Below are 11,472 nucleotides of genomic sequence, written 5' to 3'. Positions count from 1 at the left end.
ATGTTCGGTTCGGGAAGAGATCGTGGAAGTTGTGGAATTGATGGGGAGATAATCTACTTTCATTAAGTGATTTATTAGATAATCGAAAGCAGAGGATTTGAGTACTATTCGCATTCAGAAGAACTATGCGGAGGAGCCGTTGAGCAGCTTGAAAAAGCACGGGCTCGCTTACAGAAAGTGGAAAGGGAAGCGGAAGAGTTTCGAGTGAATGGATACTCTGAGATAGAACAAGAAAAGATAAATTTGATTAATGCCGCTTATCAGAATTTGGAACAATTAGAAAATTACAAAAACGAAAGCATTCATTTCGAACAACAAAGAGCGATTAATCAGGTCCAACAACGAGTTTTCCAACAAGCCTTACAAGGGGCTCTAGGAACTCTGAATAATTGTTTGAACGGCGAGTTACATTTACGCACCATCGGTGCTAATATTGGCATACTTGGGGCCATGAAAGAAATAACCGATTAGTCCTTCTACTATAGGATAGGTATTATTTTCTCCTTTTTTGCTTCCTAGAAGAATTAAGAGATACTAATGGTAACCATTCGAGCCGAAGAAATTAGTAATATTATCCGCGAACGGATTGAGCAATATAATAGAGAAGTAAAGATTGTGAACACTGGTACCGTACTTCAAGTGGGCGACGGCATTGCTCGTATTCATGGTCTTGATGAAGTAATGGCAGGTGAATTAGTAGGTTTGAAGAGGGTACGATAGGTATTGCTCTGAATTTGGAATCCAATAATGTTGGCGTTGTATTAATGGGTGACGGTTTGATGATACAAGAGGGTAGTTCCGTGAAAGCAACAGGACGAATTGCTCAGATACCGGTGAGTGAGGCTTATTTGGGTCGTGTTATAAATGCCCTAGCTAACCTATTGATGGGAGGGGTGAAATTTTAGCTTCTGAATATCGGTTAATTGAGTCTCCCGCTCCAGGTATTATTTCGAGACGTTCCGTATATGAGCCTCTCAAACGGGGCTTATTGCTATTGATTCGATGATCCCTATAGGACGCGGTCAGCGAGAATTAATTATTGGGGACAGACAGACCGGTAAAACAGCAGTAGCTACAGATACTATTCTCAATCAAAAAGGTCAAAATGTAATATGCGTTTATGTAGCTATTGGTCAAAAAGCATCTTCCGTGGCTCAGGTAGTGACTACTTTCCAGGAACGGGGAGCAATGGAATACACCATTGTGGTAGCGGAAACAGCGGATTCGCCTGCTACATTACAATACCTCGCTCCTTATACAGGAGCCGCTCTGGCTGAATATTTATGTACCGTCAACGACATACCTTAATAATTTATGATGATCTCTCCAAACAAGCACAATCTTATCGCCAAATGTCCCTTCTATTAAGAAGACCACCTGGTCGCGAAGCTTATCCAGGAGACGTTTTTTATTTGCATTCCGCCTTTTGGAAAGAGCCGCTAAACTAAGTTCTCGTTTAGGCGAAGGAAGTATGACTGCTTTACCAATAGTTGAGACTCAATCTGGGGACGTTTCGGCTATATTCCCACTAATGTCATTTCCATTACAGATGGGCAAATCTTCTTATCCGCGGATTTATTCAATGCTGGAATCCGTCCAGCTATTAATGTGGGTATTTCCGTCTCCAGAGTAGGATCCGCAGCTCAAATTAAAGCCATGAAACAAGTAGCCGGCAAATTAAATTAGAATTGGCTCAATTTGCAGAGTTAGAAGCCTTTGCGCAATTCGCTTCCGATCTAGATAAAGCTACTCAGAATCAATTGGCAAGAGGTCAACGATTACGGGAGTTGCTCAAACAATCCCAATCATCCCCTCTCGCGGTGGATGAACAGATAGTTACTATTTATACCGGAACGAATGGATATCTTGATCAATTAGAAATTGGACAGGTAAGAAATTTATTGTTCAGTTACGTACCCATTTAAGAACAAATAAGCCTCAGTTACAAGAAATCATATCTTCTACCAAGGTATTCACCGAGCAAGCGGAAGCCCTTTTGAAAGAGGCTATTCAGGAGCAGATGGAACTATTTCTACTTCAGGAACAAACATAAAGAAATTGGTTATTTCATTTGGTAGAGTCTCTTAGTACGACATAAATTGTTGAGAAAAGAAATGGCTCTGATTCGAATCATTCCAAATATGTTTCTTGGAATAGCAATCCAACAAAATAGATGTAAATAAATTGCGTCCAATAGGATTTGAACCTATACCAAAGGTTTAGAAGACCTCTGTCCTATCCATTAGACAATGGACGCTTCTCGTCCCGATTCTCTTCTTTCTGATTCCTCCTTTCCATTCCCTGTTTGGATAAAAACAGAAACAATCAGATTGTATGCGTCTTAGGGAATAAAGACGCATATTAAAATCAATGATGGATGTATTATGATTCATATCGAGCGGGTAGCGGAATCGAACCCGCATCGTTAGCTTGGAAGGCTAGGGGTATAGTCGACGTCGATTCATCACTATTAACGTCTCTAATTCAAAACCGAACATGAAACTTTGGTTTCATTCGGCTCCTTTATGGAATAAAGGATAGATTCCCCGATTTAGGGCGTAAAGTAACCTAAACGAAAAAATTGACGATGTATGATATTAGTATGGAAATGGAAAGGTATGGAAATCAAAGAAGGAAGTCATAGCAAATCGGAATAAGAAAAATTCGATCCATAACACCTATGTCAGCTTTTCTGTCTGAATGTATCCAAAGCTATTCGCTTTCTAGATGATCCTCTAGAGGAGGGGTATTATAAAAACCCTTCTAGTTACTTCGTTCCCTATTCTACTGACATGAATCCTTAGGAAAAGAATCTTATTTCTACCGAGCTGAAACAATATATGCCGATGGCCCCGGTAAACCGAAGTCACCGTTTAATAGCTATTTGGCTTCAATCTCCCCTTTACAAAATCGAAGATCTAGTTACGATTAGAAATACACTTTTGTATCTTCATCCATGGATCTTTTACTCATACTTATCTAATTCTAATTGGAAAACTCAAAAAATTATGCTTCGCAATTCCATAATCCCAGTTTTTGGATGCAAATCGCGAAAATTATATTCTTCCCCAATTGTGGCATTGATAGGAAAGGGTTAAACCCTTATAAGAAATAAAGTTTTTGATCGGAATATGAATGTATCAAACCGAAAGAACCCTTAACTATTTCAGTTGGTAAAGAACGAATCACACTTTACCACTAAACTATACCCGCTACATTGTGATTATTGTATAGGAATGGCCCATTTGTCGAACAAGGAGATGAGGCGCGATCAAGATATTGTGAATATTAGAGTGCTGACATGCCCTGTCTCCGGGGATACTTGATGAAATAGGGCAAGAGGATAAATAAAAAACCTTTTGTTTTGCTGTAGAAGTCGTTACTCAGAGGTCCGATAGAATCGGCGAGGTTGGAACAGAAAAATAAGTTTTGTGCAATAATATATATAGTTAAGTTATAGTTTATAGTTCCATTTTTTTTTTTGCTCAAGTTTATTTAAACAAAACAAAGCTTGTCTCTTGAGTACTTGAGGGAACATACATACGCTTTTCCCATTCCAATAAAAAAAAGCAACGATGAATCAAAGGAAAAATAAGGAAATAACAATATAATAAATTTCCTTCATATCATAGAAATCGAAATAGCTCTTGTTGCTGCTTCAACTCAATAACATATTGAGTTTTCCAATTTCTCATTTTAGGTTAGGTTGAAAAGGGGGGGAATGGCCTGGCCAGTGCCTAGCCAGGCCGGGAGAACAAAAGAATAACCTTTCGAACGAAATAAAATCAAAGAGGGATCTTTTTTCCTTTTTCCTTTAGAGATACCTGTTTTGAATGGTTGTATAAATAGGATTTCTTATAAAATTCATATATATCTCTAGAATAAAGAAAAAGAAATATGAATCTTTACTTCACACGTCGTGTCACATATGAATTATTCATTTTTTTTTTTTTCAATTTGGAGAGATGGCTGAGTGGACTAAAGCGGCAGATTGCTAATCTGTTGTACGAGCTATTCGTACCGAGGGTTCGAATCCCTCTCTCTCCGTTTCCTACGCTCACTTGATATTTATCTTCTCATTCTATAAACCCCGAGTCCCTTTGGTTTGGTTGGATTGATGATTCATTTAAATAAATGAAATGTATGGAATAGATAAAATTTTAAGTTAAGAAGATGGATTTAGAAACCAAACCAAAAAAGGAAAGAAAAATCTATTATTCTTTATTCTTCGCGTCCAGGATTACGTCCTGGGTCATTAGACAGGAATCCGAAGATGAAGAGCGAAACAAAGAATATCACCACCGTATAAACGAACAGTTTGAGAGTAAGCATTACAAATCTCCAAGACCTGTTGGGGGAGAAAAAGGGAATAGATTCTCAACCTTTGTACCATCTCATTTTTTGATACCAAGAAACGAAGTGGTTTTTAGAAAAGAAAGGAATTAACAGGAATTCAATTCATTTGTATTGTAATAAAATAAGGTTCTGATTCCTTCGTACCAAAAAAAAGAATCTCGTCATACCTACAATGCGATTTGTTGATATTGCATTGCGGGGCTCAGAATACCGTATGCGCTCCATGGATGGAGGGTCAGAATGAGGAAATGAGGTGATCCGGATTCACGGAGTCTATTGAAGAATGTTCAATGTTTGAATCGAGGGTTCTTGTCTTAATGCACTACTTATCTCATCTTTCTTGGTAAAATTGGTAAAATATTTTTTTTTTTTTTTGAATAAGTCATGAATCTTTCTAGAACAGTATCAAGGATCTCATCGAAAACTTACAGCAGCTTGCCACACAAAGGCTAAGAGAAAAAAGAGCACAGGTATGACCGGCATAAAATCCACGATTGGGTTCAAAAAAGCATAAGCCTCGGGCAATTTTGCGAAGAAAAACCCACTCGGCTGAAGGGCAGAATTAAGACAGATACAGATTAAACTAAAGATATTAGGCATAACAAATATTTTGTTCTTAGAATAATATCATTTTATTGAGTTATTTCTTGAAGGAAAAAATCAAGAAAGAGGGTAGGTAAAAAAGTCCTTCTTTCTTTGAATTCCCCCAATCAAAGATCCTTCAATTGTCAAATTGAATTATACGGAATCATACTTTCATACAATATCTTAATTATCTTAATTTAATTATATGTAATGATCAATGAATTTAGTTTTATTCCGGATTTACACGTGTCGAATCTCAGCAACAACTTCTTTCTTCCATAGATACTGGGCTGGAATTGACGAACACCCGATACCAATATTAATGTATATTCGTGTTTGAATAGAAACATAAATGGGGCGTGGCCAAGCGGTAAGGCAACGGGTTTTGGTCCTGTTACTCGGAGGTTCGAATCCTTCCGTCCCAGATTAATTCCATCTTAACTCAACAAATATTATTTGTTCTCTTTAATCATCTAAATTTCTATTTAGGAGGTTCATGTTGGATACAATGTAATCGTAATCTATTCTTTATTTCTAGTTTTTTCTTTCTAGTTTGGTTTTAATGTTAATGATTTTTTAATGTTAATGATTCTTTTCTGAATTAGACTTTACCTTTCTATTCTGTATTCTGTTTCCTACACACGGAATTCACTTTCAATGACTGACACACGTATGAAAAATCCATGATTTTGGTATAGGCGTGGGGGGAGCATAGACATAGATCCGTTGAAAAGATATTTTTTTGATTTAATTCAAAATTGGATTATTCAGTCTATGTCCGTACCGTTCATATTGGAGTTGGTTAGTCAAAAGAAACTTTATGCTTGAATCCAGAAAATTCTGATTCCTGCATGATCCATTCTGAGTCGAAATGTGAAAGAAACCTCTTCTATCTTCTAACTTTGAATTAATGGTAAAGCAGATATGGTAATCGTATCTCATTTAATAATTATCCCAATTGAGAATTCATTTTATTTGGATTCTAATGAGGGTTCGAGTTCGTGGTACCAATTCCATCAACGGGATTCGAGTTCCTAAGACTGGACTCAAATGAAAAAATGGGAATAAAAACGGATCTGGACCTTTTTTGTTTTGCACTTATACGTGTCTGGTACTGGTATAGCACGCAGCTTACACAGCTTATAAGAAAAGAAGATTCTTTTGTTGGTTGACCGGGTATGCATGATTCATAATATAATCCAGATGAAATGTTTTTAGATATGTGATGTGCTGATCAACAATGGAAGGTATCAATTGAAATATCTGTGGCTATTCCCGATTTCATCAACAAACAATCAAGTTCAATAGGAATAGATGCATTGTATTGTACCCAATTTGCATCTGGTTCTAATGAACTGATGAATAATGGAATTGTAAATCCATTGGTAGGCAGAATCGCGGATTTAATTTACTTGACTTTATCGAACGACTCTGGAAGCAAAAAAGCAGAATATGCCGAAAAGAAGCATGCCACCCTTTTGTATTGTTATTGTTCTATTTCAGTAAGAACAAACAACAAACAGTCTTTGGTTTCGGTCAGAAATTTCTGTGATGCCTTAAAATATCCACGATTACCCGCGGTAACAGCTGTATATATAACATAACCCGATGGATACCAAAAGATCATGCTGCTTTGATTCTGATATTCTCAATCAGATTCAAGAATGAATCGAGGACGTTCACTTTATCTTATTTACTTTACTGTGTCTTTTTTATTCATTTTTGACTTTTACTATATTTCTTATTATGTTTGATGCTCATGAACAAAGAAATGAAATTAGTTTTAGATTTGTTTCTCGTCCCATTTATCTGGTTTAGACAGTTGATCTGGTTTAGACAGTTGATGATTTAAGGAAAAGCAAAATTAAATTTCATGTTATTATGATGATCAAAATGATCAAATTGACGTCTAAGAGATATCCGTAATTACAGTTATTCGTTGTGATTGCACAGACTTGCTGATTGATTCAGAGATCAAATTGAGTCTTTACGGAAGAACTGCTTTCCACCAATAGCAATGATGGCAAAGTACGAGATTTTTTATGTGAAACCATTTTTCATGAATCCTTGATACTCGATGAAGTCTGAGATTAGTTAATTTATCATTTACCATCAAACCACTTTGGCCCTTTCTGGTTCATTGGAATGGCTTAATCAGTTACTAACTCATTCTTTTCCGGTATTGGAAATCCAATTAAAGATCTTTAGTTTAGCTTAGTCGTTCGAGCAAGAATTGGCTCATTTCACTCATGACTGATTGTCACAAATGATCAGGTTGTTAACTAACTTCTTGTTTATTCGTCTTTCTTATAAATGGTGAAATAAATGATTCATACGCTAGAATCAGGGGGCAAACTGGATACTTGTTAGATATACATATGCGTCCATGGAGAATATTAAAAAATAGAATAAAAGATCAATCAATGACTATTCATGATTTAATTCCATATTGAATCAATCCCGTACCGATTCCGAATTATAGGAATTTTGTTATGGTAAAACTTCGTTTGAAACGATGTGGTAGAAGGCAACGTGCGACTTGAATGACATGATCGGCTGTGGATTTTTACATCCATCATCTTCAATGAGGATGCTCTTGGCTCGACATATTTTGTTCTGTTTCACCATTACTCCACGATGTTGGGTTGTAATGTAAATAAAATAGTACATGATGGAGCTCGAGAATAAATGATTATCAGAGGCAGATCTAGGGTTAGTGCCAATTAATAATTTGGAACGACTTCGTAAGTATATCTTCGATATAGAAAAGGTCAAATTGGACCGACTTTTCTATAAAAAAAAGTTTGCTGTAATTGGTGAGACTATTTCGATGATAAAGAAGTGTATCACAGGGAATTAATGGAATTGAATCGTTCGTATGATTCTTCGACGTAAAGAAATAGCCAAAAGGTATGTTGCTGCCGTTCCGGAAGATTAAAGATCACCGAAGTAATGTCTAAACCTAATGATTCAAGGATAAGTGATTCCAAAACAAGAAAACACCATTTTCAATGATTGTCTCAATCAAGTGGATTGGATCATAATAAGTAAGAAATGGAAATATATTCCAGACGAGACAAAAAAGGGGTTATAGACCGCTCAATAAATATTTATTTAAGGATTTTTTAAGGATTTCTTTTTTAGTCCTTTGAGAATTACCCAACTTGAGTTATGAGGACGAATGATATTTTTATTTTATAGGAAGGAAGAAGGAAAAAAGACGACTTCAATCATAATTTAATTGATGATTCAAGGATCCGTTTGCTATAGATTTATATCCATCAATTTTAATCATTCTTTCTCGAGCCGTATGAGGAGAAAACTTCCTATACGTTTCCAGGGGGGGGGTATTGCCCATCGATCTATCCCAATGAGCCACCTATCGAATCATTGCAATTGATGTCAGATCCCGAAGAGAGGGAAGAGATCTTCGGAAAGTAGGCTTTTACGACCCGATAAAGAATCAAACTTATTTAAATGTTCCTGCTATTCTATATTTCCTTGAAAAAGGAGCTCAACCCACGGGAACTGTTCATGATATTTCAAAAAAGGCAGAGGTATTTAAGGAACTTCGAGTTAATCAAACAAAATGAAATTAATGAAATCAAAAGATGGACCGGTATAGTAGCTAGTTCTAGTTTTGTTTAATTGTTTCTTCGCCACTCTCTTGCTATATTCATACCTATTCGCTATTGTTCCTATATGGTTTGAGATAATGTAAGGACAAAGAATGACAAAGAATCTCTTTGTCTTTTATATTTATATGAATATGAGAGGGATAGAAAAAGGATTATATTATATGTCATAACTGAAATCCATGAAATTATGGGATTACCATTAATCTGATGGTTTTCCTTGGGACTCCCTCACCTCAAGAAACAAGAGGTGAATCTTGGGGCCTATAGTGATAGTGAATAAATACGATATTCTTTTTTACCTACTTCTTCTTTACTTCACTTCATTTTCATTTCTTGTAGTGCCAATCTAACACAAGGCCTTATCTTATTTATATTTAGTTTATTTATTGTATTTTGTTTGATTTGATTCCCAATATTTCGTTTGTATTGACAATGGTCTCTCGAACGAATAGAATACAATAGAATTCGATCGTAGATAAATCGATCTATTCTTGCGGTTTCATAGGTTTGGTTTTTTACTTCATTCAAAGGATTGGTTTGAGGGATCGTCTGTGACACAGGAAGTCTTTTTTTTATTTACTAAAGCTATACTTATCTGTGAATCTGCTCTTCTTTATTGTATAGATTTTTTAGAATCATAGTTTCTTCTAAACTTGCTGTTATTCTTATGCTTATGTTAGTTCAATGTTTTGACTTGACTGGTTCCGGTAATTTGACTTGACTGGTTCCGGTAATCAAATCTCTTGATTTTTATTTCGATCGTAATAGATCCTTATCTGGGTTGCTAACTCAACGGTAGAGTACTCGGCTTTAAGTGCGGCTATGATCTTTACACATTGGATGAAGCGGATTCGTCCATACCATCGGTAGAGTTTGTAAGACCACGACTGATCCTGAAAGGGAATGAATGGAAAAAACAGCATGTCGTATCAATGGATAACTCTGAGAATACTTCATTCTTATCTGGTCATATCAGATCGGTAAAAAATGTCCTTTTGATTCTTAGCTAGAACGGTTCAAAATTCATTCACAGTTGGGTCAAGTGAATAAATGGATAGAGCTATATGGCTCCAATTATAAGGAAAAACCAAAAGCAACGAGTTTCCGTTCTTATCTGAATTCGAACGAATACCCGATCTAATTAGACGTTAAAAATATATTAGTGCCTGATGCGGGAAAGGGCTCTCCTGCGAGTGGATCATTGATTCCTTTAAAAAAAAATCCTAACTATTCACTGTTCTCCATTAGTTACTGGAGTGTAACCAAATGTGTATAAGAAACGGTGTACTGATAAATATAACTCATTCCAAAGTCAGAAGAGCGATCGGGTTGCAAAAATAAAGGATTTCTAATACACAATCTCTTGTAACTATACCCAAACACGAACGAGTTGGATGGAAAAAGAGAGGATGCGTTGATTAGACGTCTTGTCTCCAGGTATATCAGTTTTATGATATACCTTGTTAGGACCATATCGCACTATGTATTGATTATTTAATAACCCAAGAAATCCTCCCCCGCATGCGGTTCAAGTTTCATTGCAAACAAATGGATAAATTGCAAGACGAATTGCAAGGCTATTTAGAAATAGATAGATACCGGAAACAGCGCTTCTTATATCCACTTCTTTTTCGGGAGTATATCTATGCACTTGCTCATGATCATGGTTTAAATAGTTCGATTTTTTATGAACCCACGGAAAATTAGGTTATGACAATGACAATAAATCTAGTTCACTAATTGTGAAACGCTTAATTACTCGACTGCATCAACAGAATCATTTGACCATTTCGGTTAATGATTCTAGGTTCGTTGGCCCAACAGGAGTTTTTATTCTCAAACGATACCAGAGGTTTTGCAGGAATTATGGAAATTCCATTCTCGGTGCGATTAGTATCTTCCCTAGAAAGAGAAAGAATAGCAAAATATCAGTATCAGAATTTACGATCTATTCATTCAATATTTCCCTTTTTAGAGGACAAATTATCACATTTATATTATGTTTCAGATATACTAATACCCTACCCAATCCATCTGGAAATCTTGCTTCAAACTCTCCGCACTCGGATACGAGATGCTCCTTCTTTGCATTTATTGAGATGTTTTCTACACGAGCATCATAATTGGAATAGCCTTATTACTTCAAATAAATCCATTTCCATTTTTCAAAGGAAAATCAAAGATTATTCTTGTTCTTGTATAATTCTCATGTATATGAATGCGAATCCGTATTAGTTTTCCTTCGTAAACAATCCTCTCATTTACGGTCAATATCTTCTCTAGCCTTTCTTGAGAGAACACATTTTTATGGAAAAATAAAACATCTTGTAGTGACGCCTCGTAATGATTCTCAAAGGACCCTGCCCCTCTGGTTCTTCAAGGAACCTTTGATGCATTATGTTAGGTATCAAGGAAAATCAATTATGGCTTCAAGGTTACTAATTTACTGATGAAGAAATGGAAATATTACCTTGTCAATTTCTGGCAATGTCATTTTCACTTATGGTCTCAACCGGGTAGGATCCATATAAATGAATTATCCAATCATTCTTTCTCTTTTCTGGGCTATCTTTCAGGTGTACGACTAACGCCTTGGGTGATAAGGAGTCAAATGCTAGAGAATTCATTTATGATCGATACTGCTATTAAGAGATTCGATACAATAGTCCCAATTTTTCCTCTGATTGGATCGTTGGTTAAAGCAAAATTCTGTAACGTATCAGGGTATCCTATTAGTAAGTCAGTCTGGGCCGATTCGTCGGATTCTGATATTATTGCTCGATTCGGGTGGATATGCAGAAATCTCTCTCATTATCACAGCGGATCCTCAAAAAAAACACAGTTTGTGTCGAATAAAGTATATACTTCGACTTTCGTGTGCTAGAACTCTAGC

General features: G+C 36.1%; 2 non-coding genes and 1 pseudogene across 2 annotated transcripts; 2 read left to right on the top strand and 1 right to left on the bottom strand.

Moving 5' to 3' along the window:
- The first annotated feature begins 537 nt into the window (after nt 1–537).
- LOC126409358 (ATP synthase subunit alpha, chloroplastic-like) lies at nt 538–2,396 on the top strand (annotated as a pseudogene).
- TRNAR-UCU (transfer RNA arginine (anticodon UCU)) lies at nt 2,186–2,257 on the bottom strand. The gene has a single exon. It is a non-coding gene; the product is annotated as a tRNA-Arg (tRNA).
- A 1,563-nt stretch (nt 2,397–3,959) lies between the features above and the next one.
- On the top strand, nt 3,960–4,047 carry TRNAS-GCU (transfer RNA serine (anticodon GCU)). The gene has a single exon. It is a non-coding gene; the product is annotated as a tRNA-Ser (tRNA).
- Nucleotides 4,048–11,472: the final 7,425 nt, after the last annotated feature.

The sequence above is a fragment of the Nymphaea colorata genome, unplaced genomic scaffold (assembly GCF_008831285.2).
Source record: "Nymphaea colorata isolate Beijing-Zhang1983 unplaced genomic scaffold, ASM883128v2 scaffold0135, whole genome shotgun sequence".
In the NCBI taxonomy this organism is placed as follows: Eukaryota; Viridiplantae; Streptophyta; class Magnoliopsida; order Nymphaeales; family Nymphaeaceae; genus Nymphaea; species Nymphaea colorata.
Note: the sequence above shows the minus strand (reverse complement) of the source record. Positions and strands in the feature narration are given on the sequence as shown.